We start from the raw sequence: 19,942 nt of genomic DNA, 5'->3' as shown, positions 1-19,942 counted from the left end.
GATTAAGTGACAAAATAACAAATGTTTTAGGAAATGAGAGTAAGAAGGCTGTGCCATTGGTGGCGAGCTTAAGCAAAAATCTGCAGACCAAATAGTGTATGGAAAGAGAGAAGAGACAGGAATAGGTCATTCTGATCCCTGGGGACAGACTGAGCAAAGAAAGGTCTGAGGGTGGGAATGCTCACAGGAATTTAGGAGACCAAGGGGTTGGTATAAAAATAGAAGACTTGGTACAATGACTTTGCGACTCACCACACTCCTACAGCTTGTAGAACTAAATAAGCAGGAAGAGAGAGCTTACCAAGGTTTAAAATAACCTGGTGTCCTCCTTGAGGTCACAGATCTATCTGGGGAACATTCAGTAGGTGGTCCTGGTATTAAACATGGTAAAATAGATTGTGACTGTATTCTGAATTTACCTACTGGACTCTGTCACTCCTTCATTCTGTTCCCCCAGTTTATAGACATTTTTTGTACTCACTATCGCCTTCAAAGGGTGGCTTTCTAAAAATGACTTTGTGGTGACCACGCACTGCCTTGGACGACTAGCTCACTTTCCACATGAACAATCATTGGATCCCCAACATTGTGGTGAGCTTGCTGAAGGCAGGCAATGCTATGTTTCTGTCATGTAGGAAGAAATTTGATGGCTTAGGGGAGATGGGAAATAGAATGTAAGGAGAAGAGAGCTACATTCAGAAAATATGAAATTGTTTTTATTTTCAGAAGTAAAAATAGCTCTGAAGAAAAATGCAAAAAAAACATTTTTGTTATATTTTCTAAACATGCCTTCACTTTTGTTTGGCAGTCTGTACTGTTGTTCTTGTGCTCATTAACATCTTTTCTCAAATAACTTTATGTTCTAGTTCTTGATTCTTTGGAGAGACAGGGCCCTGGTTTTCACTCTGCCTTTCTACATTCCCCTATCCTACCCTCAAAGAACCAGGGCTGTAACAGGAAGCGCCCAGTAAATGCACACTATTGACAGGAGTTCCTCAGCCCAGGGTTTCTTATTCACTCCAACATTAAGCTGTAGAAGATGTAATTGGAACAGAGGGATGCAACCAGTGGTATCTATAGGGCACCCCAATATGGGGGGGCTGATTCTGAGCATACCATTAGGCCATTATTACACCAAATAATGCAGTTTTAGAAAACAAAACGCAGAGGCTTAAATGGCATGTGGAGGCTTAATCATTTTGCCTTGGCAATGCAATTATCTCAGCCGGGTTCAGTCTGCTCAGAGGTAGCGATAATATTTCATCCAGCGTTCCATGGCATTAAAATGTTTTGATACCTGTTTGAATAGCATTGCTTTAATGTTAATAAATCTATACTGGTCACGCAGACAGAGGTGGTGTATGAATCACTCTCGAAGGGATGTCCATTAATCAGCTCCTTGGCGCTGATTTCTTTATTCATATCCTCCTAAGGTTTGGCATCTGTGAGAAAGGAGACTAGCCCTCTGCAGTCATCCAGCGTCCATATTCTATAGTCATTTCCCCCTATGGTAGTCAAATCCACACTCTGCTCAGATGAATGAAATCTAACACTTGGGTAATCCAGTGTGATTCATGATTTTTTAAAGGTTTGTTTTGCTTTGGAATGTGTGCTATATTCAAACATGGATGTACCCACTATTTGATTAGATGGATTTACTTCATATACAGTATGACACTATCTGGTGAAGACTTGATTAGTCCAGAATTCTGGAATTTTTACAATTCACTTCCCATGTTTAACCTCTTTATTGCCAGTTCAATGTTTTTCTTTTTCAGGCTTATTTTGGAGTGGACATAAGCAGCATTTTTTGAAGTCTATCGGTCTCCTGGCTTCTGAGATTATTTGGAGGGCATTGAGATGTCAACCAAATACCTGAAGTGCACAATTGTGCCGCAATTGCTAGGTTATTATTGTCCCTTTAGTCTTAAAATATTACTTGCCTAAGTCAGAGGAATGTACTATATTTTGAGCTCCCACTAGCTCATTAATATGTGAGCGACACGTAAAATGATTTCTGCAAATACATCCTTCGAGCATGAGGCTGATTGATTATATTATTGGATGCATAGTATAAACAGCATCCTAGTGAGTTTGTCCTTCGTGCAAATTGATGGTTGATATTTGGCCCCTTCCTTATGAGGAATTTCCTTCACCAATGACTAAGTGAGAAAACAGAATGTATATCTGAGACCTGGGAGAAGTCTTGTTAGGCCAGCCTGGTGGTCTGATGCAGAAGCAGAACAGGGAAGATAGAAGTTACCTTCCACTGAGAGTCTCAGCTGTCTTTAGAAATGTCACATCAAATGGAGATTTTTGTTTTGTTTTGTTTTAAGCTTGTTTGACCTTTATCAGAAAGCAACTCTAGGCAGAAAATGATCATCCTGAGTCATTGTAGAGCACTTACATAAAGCAGAGATTTTATTTACTTAGTCAGGACATCAGCCCCTACGGAAACTACTTGAGGACCATTCTGGTACCCAACCCTCACTATTCTTTCTGTAAATACTGACCTAGCACCTCCAGTGCAGCACCTCTGGGCGCTGGAGTGTGGTGACTAGAGATAAGCCACATGCAACCCACTGCTCCAAGGAGCTTAGAGCAATGTGAACCCTGCTCCAAAACCATCCAAGACAGGGCAGGACAGCTACTGTGTGGCCCTCACTGGCCCTTTGTGCTGCATGAGCTCAGTGGGGCAGCTGTACTCAGCTGAGTGGCTCTGAGGTGACTATGAAGGATTGGTGCTGTGGAGCTGCACCCTGCAAAATGGAGAAGGAAGACAGATATGATGGGGGCCAAAGAGTCGGTTTGAAACACATCCAGCAATTTTTACCCACCTTTCTCCTTTGGCTCTTCATAATGATTGTCTGATTCATCCCTGAATCTTCCTTCACACAATGTCTGAAAAATGGGCCCTTCTGGTTCCTCATTGCTGCCACCGTGTCAAACACCTTATTGCTTCCTGACGGGACAAAATTGTCCTCGTTTATTCAAATAGCTGCAGTATTCATTACCAAATCCTATTTCTCAAAACACCTCTGCCACCACATTTATTTCTGCTAAGAAAGTAAAACCAAACAAAAGCAAATCAGACCCTGCAGGACTTTCCTGCTCCTCTGGGTCTGGCACAGACTCTTGGACCTGATGTGCCTTCCAAGCAGGCACTCCAGCTGTGGTTGGCTTCTCTTGAATTCCTCAACACTTTCTTGGCACAGAGTTCTTATTCCTTACCTTTTTTGTATTTTTAATTTCCCTCTTGGCAAACAAGATTTTCTCATCCTCACCAAAATGCAGTGACTGTTTTTAGAAAAATCTATCTAGAAGCCATTCCCTCTCAACTCTTCTCACCTTTGCTAGACTGTCTCCCCTGCCCTGGTTATAAATCAGGCACTGTTGGGGGATCCCTGGGTGGCGCAGCGGTTTGGCGCCTGCCTTTGGCCCAGGGTGCGATCCTGGAGACCCGGGATCGAATCCCACGTCGGGCTCCTGGTGCATGGAGCCTGCTTCTCCCTCTGCCTATGTCTCTGCCTCTCTCTCTCTCTCTCTCTGTCTATCATAAACAAATAAATAAAAATAATTAAAATAAAAAAATAAATAAATCAGGCACTGTTGATGCCACCGTATTTCCCTCTCATGGACACCCCTTTGGGAACTCTTGGGCATGGAGACCAAGGGTCACCTCAGTGCAGTGACTAGTCTATAGGCAGGTGTAGGCATCTACTTGATAGATTGTTGTGCCTGACCTCGAAAACTGAACATAGGAGCTAGTATTGTTCTACTTCAGTGAGAGGAAGGAATACTGTTTGGCTTTGACAGCAGTGTGGGTGATGAATAGTTAACCAAGACTTTTGGTGAACACTAAAATCCTAATTAAATATGATTTAATTCTGCCTATAGTAGCAGAAAAGGGTTCTTACAGTTCTTTTGTCTGATTACATCACTTGCTACATTAAGTTCATTAGGAATATTAGGCAATGAATAAAGGCCAAAGGAAATGAACCATTTTTAATGAATGAAGAATAGTATGGAGGCCATTTACTAGCCAAGATGAATAGTTGCAATAAACTGTGGATTCATTTTTTTGACACTCTATTTAAATGCATGCCTATTGCCTGTTCTTTTAGAAGCATGGATATGAAGGGAATGAGATTTACAATGTTATTTGGAACTACTTTTTTTTGGAAATGCTATAGTTGATAACTGGAAAATTCGTAAATTATAGACTATGAATAACGTTTTGAGAGTTCAGCTTTCTTATTGAGTTGGGGTGAATGGAATATTTCATGCATCTTTCTGTTTCATTTCGACAACTAGATGGCTTCACTCATAAGTGGAAGGGTGCCTATTCCAAGCCAGCTACCTTTGAGAAACATGTCCTAAGCCTTTGCCACACCACTGACTTGAATACTGGGCTTTCTGAAGCTAAAGGCTTTCACATAGATATGTGACTGTGAAGGATATATCTTTCTGAAGTTTGAAATTCTGCAGTGTTTTCAAAGAGATAGTCACTGCACTTTTGTAGGAATTTTAATTTAATAGCAAAATAAAAGGAAAACAGTCCTATCTTTCGATCATTGCCTAAACCTCTTAAAAGTATATATTAAAATTCATATCATTTGGATATTCATGCCTGTGGCCTTCAAAACTTTTTCTGTAATCCATTTCCCTCCCCAACCCCCAGGAAAAACCACAGTGCAACAGCAATTAAGAGACAGCTGGTTTCTTCCACAAAATGGGCTTTTTAAAAATGTGCCTTTCATAACACTTTCCTTATAGAGAGGTCTGGTCCTTGGCATTTCAGCCTTCTCCATAGGGTATAACACTCACCAAGATTTGTTGTAGCTAACTTTCAGCTATTCAGAGTCAATTATTTCTACCTTCAATATTAAACAAATAAACAAACAAAAAAATAGAGGTAAGGAACACCTGAGCCTTGGCTTTAGGCAGAGTTTGAGAGGCTGAGGCCAAGCTCTAAAGACTGTCTCTCATTCCCCATTAAGACTACCAGTTCTGCTTCTGAATTCCCACTCAAACATGTTGTCTCCCCTATGTCATCCAGGACATCCTTGCCATTGTCCTGTTGTAAGCATGTCACTGCCCATCTAACATCTGTGAGCAACTGCTCGTATCCCATCTCTCCACCATAGTTGATTCCTAACAGATCAGCCAGGGGCCTCTCCCCTAATCCCAAAGTTGGCATATTTTCCCCTTGCCTATAGTATCAGATATAAATTCAACAGTGTGGAAAATAGGATCCTTCCATGGTTTGGTCTTGACCTCTCATGGTTGGGAGACAGAGATGGAATGGTACAAAGAGAGCAATAGAGAATATAAGGAAAGGAACCAACATTTAACAGGACTTAACTCTGTGCTTGGTATTTTCAATATATTATTTATTCCCATAAACCATTTTAGGAGATATTATTTATGCATCCAGTTGTCATCCATCCATGCAACCATTCATCTGCTTTGCACTCACTTACTCACTCAACAAACTATGCCCAGTACAGTTCAAAGTCAAAGCCTCTGCTTTCATGTAGCTTACATTTTAGCCAGACAAAGAGCATTCAGCAACTGTTGCTATCTGCAGTTGATCCTGAAGTCTCCTGTAAGCAGGGAGAAGCCACAGGGCATTTTTAGTCATGCACCAGTGTGTTCACCATTGTGCTTAGGAAATTTTGATTCAGTAGAGTGTATGGAATAGGAGATGGGATAAGCCAAGGGAGGGAGACCTGTTGGGAGCACATTGCCATAATTCAGGCAAGGAATAATGTGGGCCTGGAAAGGGCACTGGTGGTGGAATTACGACAAAGGATGGATAGTAGCTTTTATAGATGAAGACTCTGGTTCTTGGCCATTGAAGGCATGTGGAAAGCAAAGTTGGAGGAGACTCAGAAATGACTGCAGTTTTAAATGTAAAGAATTGGATGTCTGGAGTTCCCTTTGAGAACATACTTGGAAAATTGTGGGCAGTGGAAAAGGAAGATTTCTATGCTATCATATTGACTTACAAGCACCACACAATTAGAGAAACACAGCTCCATCATTGCACACTGGTCTATAACATTGTTTGAAGGCATTAAATGAGTATTTGCAGTTTTTGACAATGCAAAGAGAGCCTTTGATGCAACAGTGAATTAATTTCTGCTGTGGGGTAGTGGAAATGATGAAAAACACATAAGTAAACAAAGCAGCAATCACTGCAGAAATCTGGGATTAACAGAGCTCACCCTTTTATTCTTTAGGGACAGAAATTAAAAAACTCTTTCTATTTGCAATTTCTGGTAGTATTTGCCTTATTTTCATTTTTGGCCTCCACTGCTGCCACTCCATCTCAATTAACATTTCCTCCAAATCGATAATTGATATTGTACTTCCTACAGCGGGTAGAGTCAAGAGATAAGATTTTCTCTTTTCCCAAAGCCTCAAGGTCACAAGTCCTTGGGGAAGAAGGGCATATTCATGGCCTTGAGTTGTCCAAGAAAGGGAAAAGCGCACAGTGTCAGGGCACTGAGCTAACAGGGCCCCTGCGGGGCTGTTCTTCCTTTCCCACTGAGGCATTTGTGGCACAAGGTTGACAGGGAGCCTGAGCAGAGGTTGAAGTGAAAAGGCACGCAGAGGGGAAGTGGTGAGTCAGCAATTGACTTCAGTATCTGCCAACTGAGATTTCAACATTCACTCCAAATGCTCCCATCCAGGTAGAAGCAGGCTTCCATCCTGGGCTTATCATAGACACTTCCTACCACTAAGCATAGAGCATTTCTGGAAAAGACCTAAATAAGGGTATCCCGGAAGTCTGTAGCCAAGCTATTATGTTACTTTTACACCTGACATGTGTTCCTTGTTTTGGTTTTAATTTTCCCCCATTTTATACAGCTTTTTGCGTATATGTTTATGTGTATAAAAGACTTAAATGATCACTAATTGATAATGCTCTTTTCCCAGAGTCTCTATAACACAGTAGAATTCTGCATTAGCCATTGTTGCCTCTACTGTCAAATATTCAGGAACGATTTCCTAAGTGAAATATTCCTTTAAGGTTATGGCTTAAAACTCATCGTTGTTTTTCTTTATTTATCTTTCCCCTTATACCATCATACTCAGGTTTATCATTCTATTTTTTTTTGAAGGTGGTTATGAATTAACTGAATGGCCCATAATATAGTACATTTATCTAGATGTTAGAGGTAAAAAATGATATTTTAAAATTGAATTTGATCCTGAGCAAATCTTTGAAGTGTGGATGTGTGTGTGTTATTTTTTTTTTCATGTACACTTTATAGTAGAAGAAACAGAGCATGACCCTTTAAGGGATTTTTCTCTTGGGCATCAGACTACTAATTGGCAGACACAGGAATGGAGGCTAGGACCGTGCATACTTAACCCAGGGAACTTGCCTGTCTATAGTAAAGGGAGAGAAGTGGACTACCTCAGCTGTTTGCAAACTGAGTTCTGTAGATTGCTGATGTTTCCAGAGTATACCTTGAGAATGAAGGATGGGGATGAAACCTGGTGGGCACAGCCTCAGGTTCCTGCCCTCTCCTCTACCTGTGACACCAGGGCATATTTATGGTCATCTGTCTCACATGGTGTTATACCATGTTTAGTTTCAATTTGAAAAGCTAAAAATGTATTATTACAGCTTTCAAACAGTTTAAAAACCATTACACTAAGTTTTAGGATACTATTCATTTTTTACTTTCTGTATCTCTGAGCATCAGATTCTGTTCATTAAATAACTCAGAATTTACTCATTTCTGAATATATCTCTGTTTACTTCTAAGCATTTGAGGCTTTAAGCAATGTTGATTTTAAGCATGCTTAGTTTAAGCCCTAAACCATTTCAAATGGTTCCAAGTTTGAGATAGACTTTGTAATGTTGTTCTTTTGAGAAATGCCATGGTTGCATCTTTGAATTTGAGATATCCCCACATAGGTTCACTTCCTTTATTAAAGACACACTGTCTAACCAGAATGCTCTTCAGAGCAGACTTTTAATGTCAAAGCTTTAGGTTAGGGGTAGAAGTGGGTGGTGTCACATGGAGTACTCTTAGGTTAAGAAGAATATTGATGCAGCCATAGAATTAGTTTTGATTTCACTAAAGCCATGGATGGAGTCCAGAGAGGTTTGGGCTTAGTCAGATCTAAAAGAAATTCCATCAAAATAAGTTGGGCAAGTGGCAAATGGATGTTCTGAATGATTGTCTGAAGTATTTCTCTTACCTCTAGATCAAACATGTACATGATGGCTTTTGGTGAAATCGTAAGAGGGAGGTAACCCCAGGCTGTGTTATAAAAAGGAGAGGAAGGGAGCAAGGAAAGTAGGATGGAAGAGAAGTCTACAGTAGACACAGGAGGCTTCAATGGAGAAAATCCTACACTGAGAACAGGGAAAACTGGGTTCTTACTTAGATGCTGGGCCCCATTGGCTATGCTGTATCCATGTGATCATAGTTGTGCTCTTCTCTTCCCTCAAGTGTGCATGCAGCCATCCATCTCTTCAGAGCTGCGCCTTCCACCCTCCTCACTGGTGTGCTACTGTGGACAGGAGAGCATCAGCCCCTGTCAGACCAGTGTGACCATCTGTCTAGCCCCCTTCCCCTTTACTCCTTCATCTAGCATGTAGGACTCATTGCCTCTCCTGTCTATGGCTTTTACTACAGACTGGAATGCTCATCCCTCTGTGGAAAATTTAGCTCATCGAAAATAACTCCATATTTGTTCCACAACCTCTGCTCTGTCTACATGGTAAAATGTGTGTTAAAAGCTTCTCCTGGCTACTAGTGATGGCAACAATATCTGAGAAGAGAGCCATTGTCACCATTGCTTTCTTGCCCTGATGCCACCAGGTCAGGTTTTCATCTCCATGGAGCCATATTGGGGTTGACATAAGGACAGAGTTGTCCTGGGCAGAGAGTCATCTGTGTTGTGTCCATTTCATTTGATCCCCTCTCATCACATTGCATTGCCGCTCTGCCTGTTCTCAATTAATTTCTGATCTTAAAGCTGAGCCTGAACTCTGTGAGGTGTCAAGGCCAAATAGAAATACCTGCTGACACCACTGGGAGATGGAATTGATGCCACTCACACAGACTCCAATTCACAGCCATATAAAGAATGTCACTTCCCCCACACGCAGATTCCCTTGGGTCTCAGCAGTGGACATTGTGCCTTAAAAATATAGGCTCATAATCAGGACACCATTTTTTATCAGCAGAGGGAAGAATGAAGCTGTGATTCCTTTTTGCACCTTTTCTTACCTCTTAGCTGTCCCCAAGTACAAGGAGATAGGTAGAATTCTGTAAGTTCATTGCGTATTGCTAATCTTTTCTGTATCATTCCAATTTTAGTATATGTGCTGCCAAAGTGAGCACAGTTCATTGCGTATTTACGGAGCTCTGAAAGGCCCAGTGAAAGGAACCCTACGTTCAAGGGGAAGGATGAGTGTGTGAGTCTTGGGCATCACCCCACCTCCCTCCACAAGAACCCGTGGCTCCATTGAATTCAGCAACGGGGCAGAATTTTCCAAAGTGTGATCTGAGGCACATCAGGCTCTTAATAGATATTACATTAACCCAGGTTCCTTTACTTAAACCGATGAGAAAATAGAGGTTAAAAATACTAGGTTGATTTTTTTTTTTTTTTAACTGCAGGACTCTCTATGCTTGAGTGTTTGTGATTTCTAAGAAGAGAGACAATATGCAGTCCTCCCAGATTTAACTGAGTATAGTAACCATTTGTGGGGAGAATTGCATAGGACTAATATTTTTTGCAGACTTTGTTGCTAGGAGATGACAAAAGATAGGACATAGTTCAATGCTAATTGTATAGGGCTGAGATACTGTGATTTTTAATAAGAAATAGATATTTGTTCTTTATTTCTGTGCTAGCACAGAGCTTCTAAAACCTGGGAATTCCTAAATGGTAAGAGGGACAAAGGGGTCTGTTTTTATGTTAACCAGGTGACTTTCTGGACCCCACGTAAGGATGGGGGCTGGTTGCCATGGGAACCATGTGATTAGAGAGTTGGAACTTTCAGTCCTACCCCAGATAACATCTGGGAAGGAGGGGAGGGACTGGAGGTTGAATCCATAGCCAATGGCCAATGATTTAATCAGTCATACCTATGTAATTGAAGCCTCTATAAGAACCTCCAAGGGGGGCACTTGATGGGATGAGCACTGGGTGTTATTCTGTATGTTGGCAAATTGAGCACCAATAAAAAATAAATTTATAAAAAAAATTAAAAAAATAAAATAAAAACAAAATGAGGAGGTCTCTATGGGATAGAAGAAGCAGACTAGAAAAAAAAAAAAGAACTTCCAAAGGACAGGTTTGGAGAACTTCCAGGTTAGTGAATACTTCGAGGTTTGGGCAGAGTTGGCGGGCTTGTAGAGTGAATGCAAACTCCAGTCCTTTCCCTATAGCTTGCCGAATGTGTTTCTTCTATGTGGCTGTTCCTAAATTATATCCTTTCGTAATAAACTGGTAATGTAGTAACTAAAATATTTCGCTGAGTTCTGGGAATTACTGTAGCAAATTAGTAGAATCAAAAGAAGAGGTTGTCAGGACGTCTGATCTATAGCCAATTGGTCAGAAGTACAGGTAATAACCTAGACTTGTGACTGGCATTTGAGGTCTTATAGGATTGAATCCTTAACCTGTAGAATCTGATGTGATCTCTGGATAGATAATGTGAGAATTTAGCTGAATTATTAGCACACTTAGCTGGTATCCAGGGATTGCTCAGTGGTGTCAGAGAGGTGTTTTAAATCTACCTTATTGATAATAATATTTGTTAAGAGCTTAAGATGGGCTACATGTTTTACACATGTCCTTTCAGAATCATAACATCCCTGGAATAGGTACACAGGAGAAAGCTGAGGAACAGAGACGTCAAGTAACTTGTGTAGGACTCCATAGCTAATACATAAGAGAGCTATGCTTCAAAACAAGACCTCAAAGATCACACTACTATAAAACCATGACATTTTGGGGTTTAGTTCCATCTGTTGTAGACTGTGGAAATCTCCATTATGCTGAGGACCTGATTCCAGGAATGGAATGTCTGATAGTAGAGTTTCCAGGATGGATATGGGTGTGGAGGCTTGGCAGCTAGGCACCCTATATCCTGCCTGTTCATGTGGGCATTACTCTGATTACCAGAATGACTAGAAGTTCAGGACACCTTGGTCATTTACTTTGAAATGTTGTCTGGTTCCCATGCATTGCTGTCTCTTTCTGTCATCTTTGCTTTCCTTATCTTACTGTCCCATTATCTCTCATTGGAATCCCCATGCAGACTTGCCTTCTTTGCCATGGCTCCAGAATTGAGACCCTCTTACCATTCATCTCACTAGTCCAGGAAATCTTATTTCTGGGTCCTGTCTCTTCAGCATCACACTGAATCTTTTCAAATTCATTTGTAGCTACTGTCAATGTTACTCTTTATATGTGAAGTTCTTTGATTATAATTCTCAAAGTGGGAATTTCAATATCTATTCTTACTCAAAACAGTGAAGCCAGAGATATCTCAAATCCTGAATTCATATGTCAGTTCCACATCTAATTTAAGCTTCTTTACCTCTCTGAGTTAAATTTGCTACTCTCTACAATGGGAGTGGCTGTAACTAGAGTTTAGGGGTTATGGAGAGAATAAAGATTATGCTTGTAGATATCAACAAGCATAATATATTCTCATATTTGAGAGACTGTAGCAATTGTAAATGAGTTACAATTCATTTTTCAAGGTTTTTTTTTTTTTTCCTTTTTCAATTCTATCAAGTTTGTTTTACCTGTCTTAACTGGAAGAGGTCATAAATATTCCCATGTTTTATCGGTAAGAACAATCAGAATATAAGTTTACAATTTTCCTTAAGTCTCCTTAATAGAGGAACCAGAGGAGAGACCAACTTTTCTGTACTCTTAAAAGCATACTGTGTAGGTATGTGTCCATTTTTACCATCCTGCTTGTGTGTGGCTGGGTGGAGCTGGGGGGTGGGGGAGCAGATGAGAACCGCATCCCTCACCCAAGAAATCAAGAAGATGTGTTTGAAAGCTCTTTGAGATAGGGCAGTGTCTCCTTTCTAGTAAAAATCTTTGTTTCTGTGTTCACTTTCTTTAATGCTTCTCATTAGAGATCAGATTTGAGTGTGTGTGTGTGTGTGTGTGTGTGTGTGTGTGTGAGTGATACAACTTATTCTCTACCAAGAAGGTGAGAAAGAGCTGGGGGTAGGAGGAAATTCACCAACAGAGTCCTAGAAGGACCAGTACACCAACCTTTCCCATCAGTATTGAAGGAGGTGAAGATAGTACAAGGACAACCATGTTTAGAGTCAGAGCCTTGTTCAAATCACTTGTAGGCTGGGAGACTCTTAAAAAATTTCTCAACCCTTCCACTTTTTTATTCTGTGAAACAGAGCCTCATACCACTTCACCAACTTACAAGACTCAAAAGAGGAAATCCATTGAAAACACTTAATGAACCGTAAAATTCTATAGAATTTTAAGAGACATTTATGACCATGGGGCTCTGTGATCCAGATCCACAGCTTTATATCACAGGTTTCTGCTTCCCTTATTGCTGTCCCAGATACAGACGGAAGACTAGAGTTCTTCTGACTTTTTTTATTTTGACTCCTGGTCTAGAAATGAAGCTTCTGTATGTTTTCAGATACCTCTCTGGAAGAAGTGTGGCACAGACCAGGCCATTTAGAAAGCACAGTTGTTATTTGTGTTTCCTTATCTCTCCCGCAGTCACCCCACTGTGCTTTTAAGGAGGGTTGGGGAGGGAGAGCTGAGCCCCCCGTGGTGAGGAGTAATGAGTTTCCCTAGCTTTTCTGTGAACCGGCTCTTTGGAAAGCTAACCTTCTCCCCAGGCACTCACTACTAATTAAGAGGAGGGTGGCGGTGCTGGTGGATGTCTACTGAAGCAGTTCTCCTAGTTTTTTCCATCACTTGTGCATCAACTCTGTTTTTCTTCTTCACTCTGGGAGGACTCATGTGCAGGAAGAGGCTGGGGGACTGTAGACTCAGACTTCTGGACATGGCAGTGTAGCTGTAGGACCCACTGTTAGGTGCAATGTCTGCGGTCACACTGCCTGGATTTGAATCCCAGGCCTGCTATTATCTGTGTCTTTGTACACATTACTTACCCTCTTTCATATGTAGCTTCATTACCTGTGGATTGGAAATTGCGGTACCTCCCCCAGTGGGGCCTTTTGGATATTTGTAAATCATATAGTACTTAGTGCAGAATTCCTTCTCAGTGACTGGCCTTTGTGTCTCTTTTAATCAGTCCCTTATTTAGCAAATAATTCTTAACCATCTACTTTGTGCAGGACAAGGTGTTCATGTGGAAGATCTTGCAGATAGTATTCCAGGCTTTTAGGGACAATGCAGTGCCAGAGGGAGCTCTCTGTTTAAATTAAAGCAAAAGACATGTCTCCCTCCGAGCTGGCGTGTTGGAGAAGGCGTGCTGGGTGGGATGGGAGATGTCTTTTACTCGCAGAGTGCTAGAACTGAGCCCAGTGAAGGAAGAAGAAGACAGGGGGATCCCATAATGGAAACCTTGTTCCAGTGCATGGCTGAGGGCCCCTGGTAACCACACTTCCCTGCAGGAGCTGCTGTAAATCTGATTAATACACAAGGAAAGCAGGAGCTTCTCCCCACACTTCCAGCTCCACATCTGGGCCCTCCCTGTGGTCCTTTCACTCTGAGAACTGCAGCCTTCTATTTTCCTCCCCCCAACATCATTTTAAAGCATAGCCTTCCAAATGCCGTTCCTCTCCTGAAGCCAATATAGTTTTTACAGTTGGAGTTAGCTGCAATGTCTTTCACAGCTCGCAAGTCATTGGGAAGATTTGATGCTCATTCTGCTAAAATATTGCTGCCTGAAGACTCAACTGTGAAATGCAGCTGTCTTGTGTGTTCACACTGAGCAGTATGCCCGGCATGCACATGCACACATACACATACACAGGTTATAGATGAAAATATTGGAAAATCAGTGTAGATTTATTATGTGAAGGGAATCTGCCTATTACAGGTATTATTCATCCTGAACCATTTAAGATTTTGTTTTATCTTATTTTTACTTAAGAGAGAGAAAAAGAGAGAAAGGGAGAGCAGGGGGGAGGAACAGAGGGAGAGGGACAAGCAAACTCTCTGCTGAGTGTAGAGCCCGGTACGAGGCTCGATCTCAGGACCCCAGGTCATGACCCAAGTGAGACCAAGAGTTGGACACCCAAACGACTGTGCCACCCAGGCACTCTTGACCAATTTAGAAGATACTGTTGCCAATAAGGATCTGGGTTCTACACGGTGTGTGTGTGTGTGTGTGTGTGTGTGTGTGTGCGTGTCAGAGAGACAGACAGAAGAAAAGAGGGAAAGAGGAAGGAGATACATTTTCATCCCAAAACATTAGTAGCAATCTAACTTCTTGAGCAATAATCTCTACACTGGGCAGCCCCAGTGGCGCAGCCGTTTGGCGCAGCCTGCAGCCTGAGGTGTGATCCTGGGGACTGGGGATCGAGTCCCACATTGGGCTCCCTGCATGGAGCCTGCTTCTCCCTCTGTCTGTGTCTCTGCCCCTCTCTCTCTGTGTCTATGAATAAATAAATAAAATCTTTAAAAAAATAATAATCTCTACACTGGGTAAATGGAAGCTCTTTATGAAAGACTTTAGAAACAGAATCCTAGATTAAATGTTGGCTTTGTCACTATAGAAGTTGTAGGAACCTGAGTGAATTAGTCAGAGTTACCAAGGTATACTTCCTCATCTGTAAGATATGCGACCTACCTACCTCCAATAACCTGTGTCAGAATTAAATACGATCATATGAATAAAATGTGCTTTGCACTGTGCCTGACAAACATTGAGAAGTAATATTTCCCTACCCCTTCTCTTCTATCCATGGGGATTTATATAAGCAGGAAATGAAATTCTTCTCACCCTTCTCACACATGTCCTCTTAGAAAGCCATAGGGTTTCCTGATTTTAATCTGACTAGCATCTCCCAGGACACACCTCTTAGGAGAATGAGACAGAGTTCAAGCTTACCCCTCAGCCACCCTCATCAACCAGCTTGCATTCCAATTGCTTTAGATGAGTTTTTAAAGTGCAGTGATTTCCAGTGATTTTGAAATTGTCACACATGGTGAGGGCAGTCTTATAAAGAAAAATTGTTATACTTTGTTTGGGATATGCTCTCTTGGAAAAGGAGTTGCAAGAATACATTTTTGCAACTGTTCAATGAATCTTTGCTCTTACCCAGAATTCACACAGAAATTGCAGAGCATCGGGCAGCCCGGGTGGCTCAGCAGTTTAGCACTGCCTTCAGCCCAGGGCATGATCCTGGAGACCTGGGATCGAGTCCCACGTCAGGTTCCCAGCATGGAGGCTGCTTCTCCCTCTGCCTGTATCTCTGCCTCTCTCTCGCTGTGTCTCTCATGGATAAATAAATAAAATCTTAAAAAAAAAAAGAAAAAAAAAGAAATTGCAAAGTATCAAGTGCCCTATAAGATTGAGGCTTTCCATGTATAGACTTTCAAGTGTAGAATCAATGGCTTCATTGGGGTTAAGGTTTAAGTGGTATGTTACCACCTGAATCTTTGCCATAAATCAGATTGCCAACATCAAGAACATGGAATTTATTCCTTTTTTACAAGAGGAGTCTCTACACCCCATGCAGAAGAAATACACCTCCTACAGACTGATTTCTCTACCCCACAAGAGGAAAGAATATGTTACTATTATTTTAAAAACCTAGAAACCTTACTAAATCTAATGCATTGTAGAAACATTCCTATCAAGGCTAACACTAAGAAGATTTGATTTATATTTTCAACCACAGACAGAGCTTGGTACAATGCTATAGTTCCAAAACTTTTTTGCTGTGACATCCTATTTCAAATATAATTGTGTGCAGAACCCACAACACACAGGTACGTAATAAGTAATAAAGAATTGTTCTTATAGGAGTTGGAAGATTGGATCCCAATCCACTTGGCCTCCTTTTTGCTGCCTGTACCTCCTTTACCATCAATACCAGAGCCAGAACTTCAGAATACTAGGGCTGCCCAGATCACTGGGAGGCTACTGGTATAGTGGAAAGAGAACCAGCTATGCCACAGAACACCTGGTTCTAGGGCTAGTTCAGCTAACACCTAGCTGAGTGTCTTGAGAGGCAATCATCATACTTCTCCAGGCCTGTTTCCCTCTCTCCAATGAAGGAATTAAACGAGTGATCTTCATGATCCTTCAGTTCTGATGTTCTTTTGTTGGAAGTGATTGGTTTCTATCAAAGCGTTACCTTTAGCTGCTTCATGCCGAAGTGCTGTGTTCAAATAAGATTGACCGTGGTGTTGAATACAAATGATGGGTTGTTTCAGTTCAGCCAAAGCAGGCATACACTGCTTCCCACTGCTGGGGCAATACCTGAAAGCTGAGGAAATGTGTAGGTCAGGGGCACCTTGTACATGCCTCTATTATCTTAACCACTCTACTGCATTCTGACGATTTGGGTTCAGTCTCCTTCCCTTTATTGTGTTTTTTGAGGGCCAGCAGTATCTTATTGATCTCTTGGCTCTCACTGCCTAGCTTGATGCCAGGCAGAGAGAAGGTGCTTTGTTTATGTTTGATGAACAGATGAGCATACAATGGTTGTGATGGGAAGAAGCCCAGCAGTTAGAGTTCTCCATTCAAAAGCTCCTTGTCATTGCCATATGTGGTCTCTTATTTGGAATGCATTCTGTCAAGATAATGGTCCACCAGGGATACATGAAGAAAGACTATGCCAATTCTTGAGGCAAATCTTATTAAACAGTGTCTTGCTGCCTCTTGGAAAAAAAGAGGCTCCTTTTCCTGAGATTTTTAAGGTTAGCCTTTCAAGGCATTTTTCCACCAAAGTAGCTTCCTATGCCTGGGGTCAGCAAATACTTTCTACGAAAGTGCTAGTAGTAAATATTTTAAGCTTGTGGACCATATGGTATCTGCTATAACTACTCAGTGCTACTGTTATAGCAGGAAAGCAGCCACGGATAATATCTAAATGAGTAAGCATGACTGTGTTCCAATAAAACTTTATTTTCACAATCAGACGTTGGACAGCATTTGGACCACAGATTGTAGTTAGCTGATCTCTATCCTAGCCTATGATGTGGAAGTCCCACAAAGTCCTTAAAAATTCCAACTTAGGGGATCCCTGGGTGGCGCAGCGGTTTGGTGCCTGCCTTTGGCCCAGGGCGCGATCCTGGAGACCCGGGATCGAGTCCCACGTCCGGCTCCCAGTGCATGGAGCCTGCCTCTCCTTCGGCCTGTGTCTCTGCCTCTCTCTCTCTCTCTCTCTCTCTGACTATCATAAATAAATAAAAATTGAAAAAAAAAATTTAAAAAAAAATTCCAACTTAGTCTTTCCCAAGAAAAACTTAGGAAATAGATGAAAATAAATAAATGATCACCAGAAATTCCTTATCCTTGTGGGATTGGATGATCTTCCTGTTCCATGCCCCTTGAGGTCTAAAGCACTGTCGAGGATATCTTTAAATCCCCTGGTACTTTACATTTCAAGGTTTTCTCTGTCTACACATTCAGATCTAGATTTGAATTTTAGCCCCTTTGATGATTTCTATAAATGGACCATCAAAAGCATTCAAAGTTACTTAAAGCATGATAGAACACTGTGTTAAGATTAGTGAAGAAGAAAGGAGACTACATTGTCAAAATGCAGATATCTTCTAATTGAACATTGAGCAGTCCCAATTTTTAAATGTTTTTCAGCTCTCCCCAAACCAGTAGGTATCCACTGAGTATTTTTCCAACATAGTCCTAGGCTTATGACAACCTGCTTTCTCCATATTTCTTTCTCAACTGTTCAAATGTAAAACCAAAACCTCCCTCTGCCTCTTATGTACCCGTTTTGGTTACGCTGGCTCTTGGAATTTCCATGCTACTATGTTCTCCTCTTACACCCTATGCCACTTATCCAGGCATTTCACTGAGCCAAATAGTCCCTCCCTAGTGGAATATGGGAATGATGGGTTAAATATTTTCTCCCACATTGTAGTCATATGCTGTTGTTCAGGTGCTGTATCCAACATCCCATTTGCTCATGAAGGCAAATGCCAAAGTGACTAGGACTTTATAAGATTTGTCCCTAGAAATGTTCTTCCTCTAGTGACATCTGATTACAGTTCACAGCTCCCCAGGTCTGGGAGGGCTTGTAGAAACTTGTCCAATGCAGTGTCTTTATTTCCATGAGAGATACCTGAAGCTCAGTAAGGACAAATGACTTGCTTAAAACCCAGTTGGGACTTAAGATATAGATCTGGAACTCAAGTCTAGAAGTTTTTAGGACAGAAGAGCAATGTCCGTCAGTTTACAAATCTACAAAATCACTAGATACCTTTATTAAAAAAACAAAACAAAACATTGCATTGCTTATTGGTTACTACTTTTAGTAAATCACTGTACTCATTATTTCCATCAATAATTCTTTCAGTGATCATTCTGTAATAGTTCCTAAAATGGGACATTAAAAGTAGTATAAAGAGAACTAAGGGGATGGTTTTCTTCCTGGATTGGCAAAGGGCATGATTCTGGAGGGGGTGATGTAAATCAGAAAAGTGAAGAGGTCTCATAGAAGTATTTCATTCTGTGATCTCTTCTGCTTTTTAAAGCTTTCCTCGTCTCTTGAGACATATTTCCTATAATAAAGCCTTATTCTTATGTAACTCTTTATGTTTTTCAAAGTGCTGTCATATATCCATGTATATTATTTGATCCTTACTGAAGACCTTGAACCATAGTGAATATGCCAAGCTATAAGTCACCATAAAAGACTACATGCCAGCAGCTTTCCCAATGACACCCAGACTGTGCCCTCTATGTTCTTTCTGACTTCAATAATGCACAAACACAAAGACATAATAGGTCTTTCCCTCTCTCCCTGACCATTTCTCAATCCCTCTCTCTTAGATATACTGGTCAACAGTGTTGAAAAGGAAGAGGAATTTGCAGACTGTACCCTACTTGATCCTTTCTGAAAATGTATGCAAAGATAATAGCTTTGGAATCTTCTTACTAAGCATTAAATTATCCAGCTAACATGAACATTCTCTTTGTGATGAGAATCTCTTTCTTCCAATCCCCCAAGACCAGAGTACAATTACAGAAGGAATCTAGAGACTTCACAGTGTGAGGTAATCAAAAGCATTTTTAAGAAGGAGCTTTTTACTAATTTCAACCAAACTAGACCAAAAATTATTCAAGGAATCAATCAACTATCCCACCATTTGGGGTGTATATTTAATTTTTATGAATAGTGAAATGGAGGGACACTGATAGCATGTTTTCTGGCTGATTAATAACAAATGCTGCATTCAATTTTTCATTGTCACTTCTTTTTAATGCCTAAATTTTCTTCCATATGTGTTCTGAATGAATGTTATTTGGTGCTACCTGATAATCACATATTATCCTTTTTTTTTTTTTTTTGTCTACTTGTGTACCTGTTCTCTTGGCATTTGAAATTAAGCCTGCCCAATGCTATAAGTGAAAGAGAAAGGGCTTTGGCTTTAATTATTCTCAGTAATAGATACGACAATAAGTAAGGATCATTCACAGCCATTACATCAAACAATGGAGTCAACAGATCACTGATCCTGACACCATGAATGTTGTCACCCTGAAGTACTCTCTGATAGGGGCACTCACTATTTCTCCATTATTCATAGTTGAGGGGAGGGATGGGAGGATAGTGTACCCCAGTAACATCCACATAATGTAATGTGGTCAAAAAGGTAAAGAATTTCAAATTGGGAGACTTGAATTTGCTACTAGCTTTTTGATGGCTATGTGATATTGGATAAATAACCCTCATTTTCCCAATGTTCTTGTCTTCAAAGCAGAGATGATGATCCATATCATGCCTACATGAGCAAT

General features: G+C 40.9%; 1 protein-coding gene across 7 annotated transcripts in view; it reads left to right on the top strand.

Annotated features, from left to right (window-relative positions):
* Positions 1–19,942, top strand: part of CTNNA2 (catenin alpha 2) — a 1,086,013-nt gene that overhangs the window by 454,926 nt on the left and 611,145 nt on the right. The gene's annotated exons all lie outside the window — the stretch shown is intronic.

This window comes from Canis lupus, chromosome 17 (assembly GCF_003254725.2).
Source record: "Canis lupus dingo isolate Sandy chromosome 17, ASM325472v2, whole genome shotgun sequence".
In the NCBI taxonomy this organism is placed as follows: Eukaryota; Metazoa; Chordata; class Mammalia; order Carnivora; family Canidae; genus Canis; species Canis lupus.
Note: the sequence above shows the minus strand (reverse complement) of the source record. Positions and strands in the feature narration are given on the sequence as shown.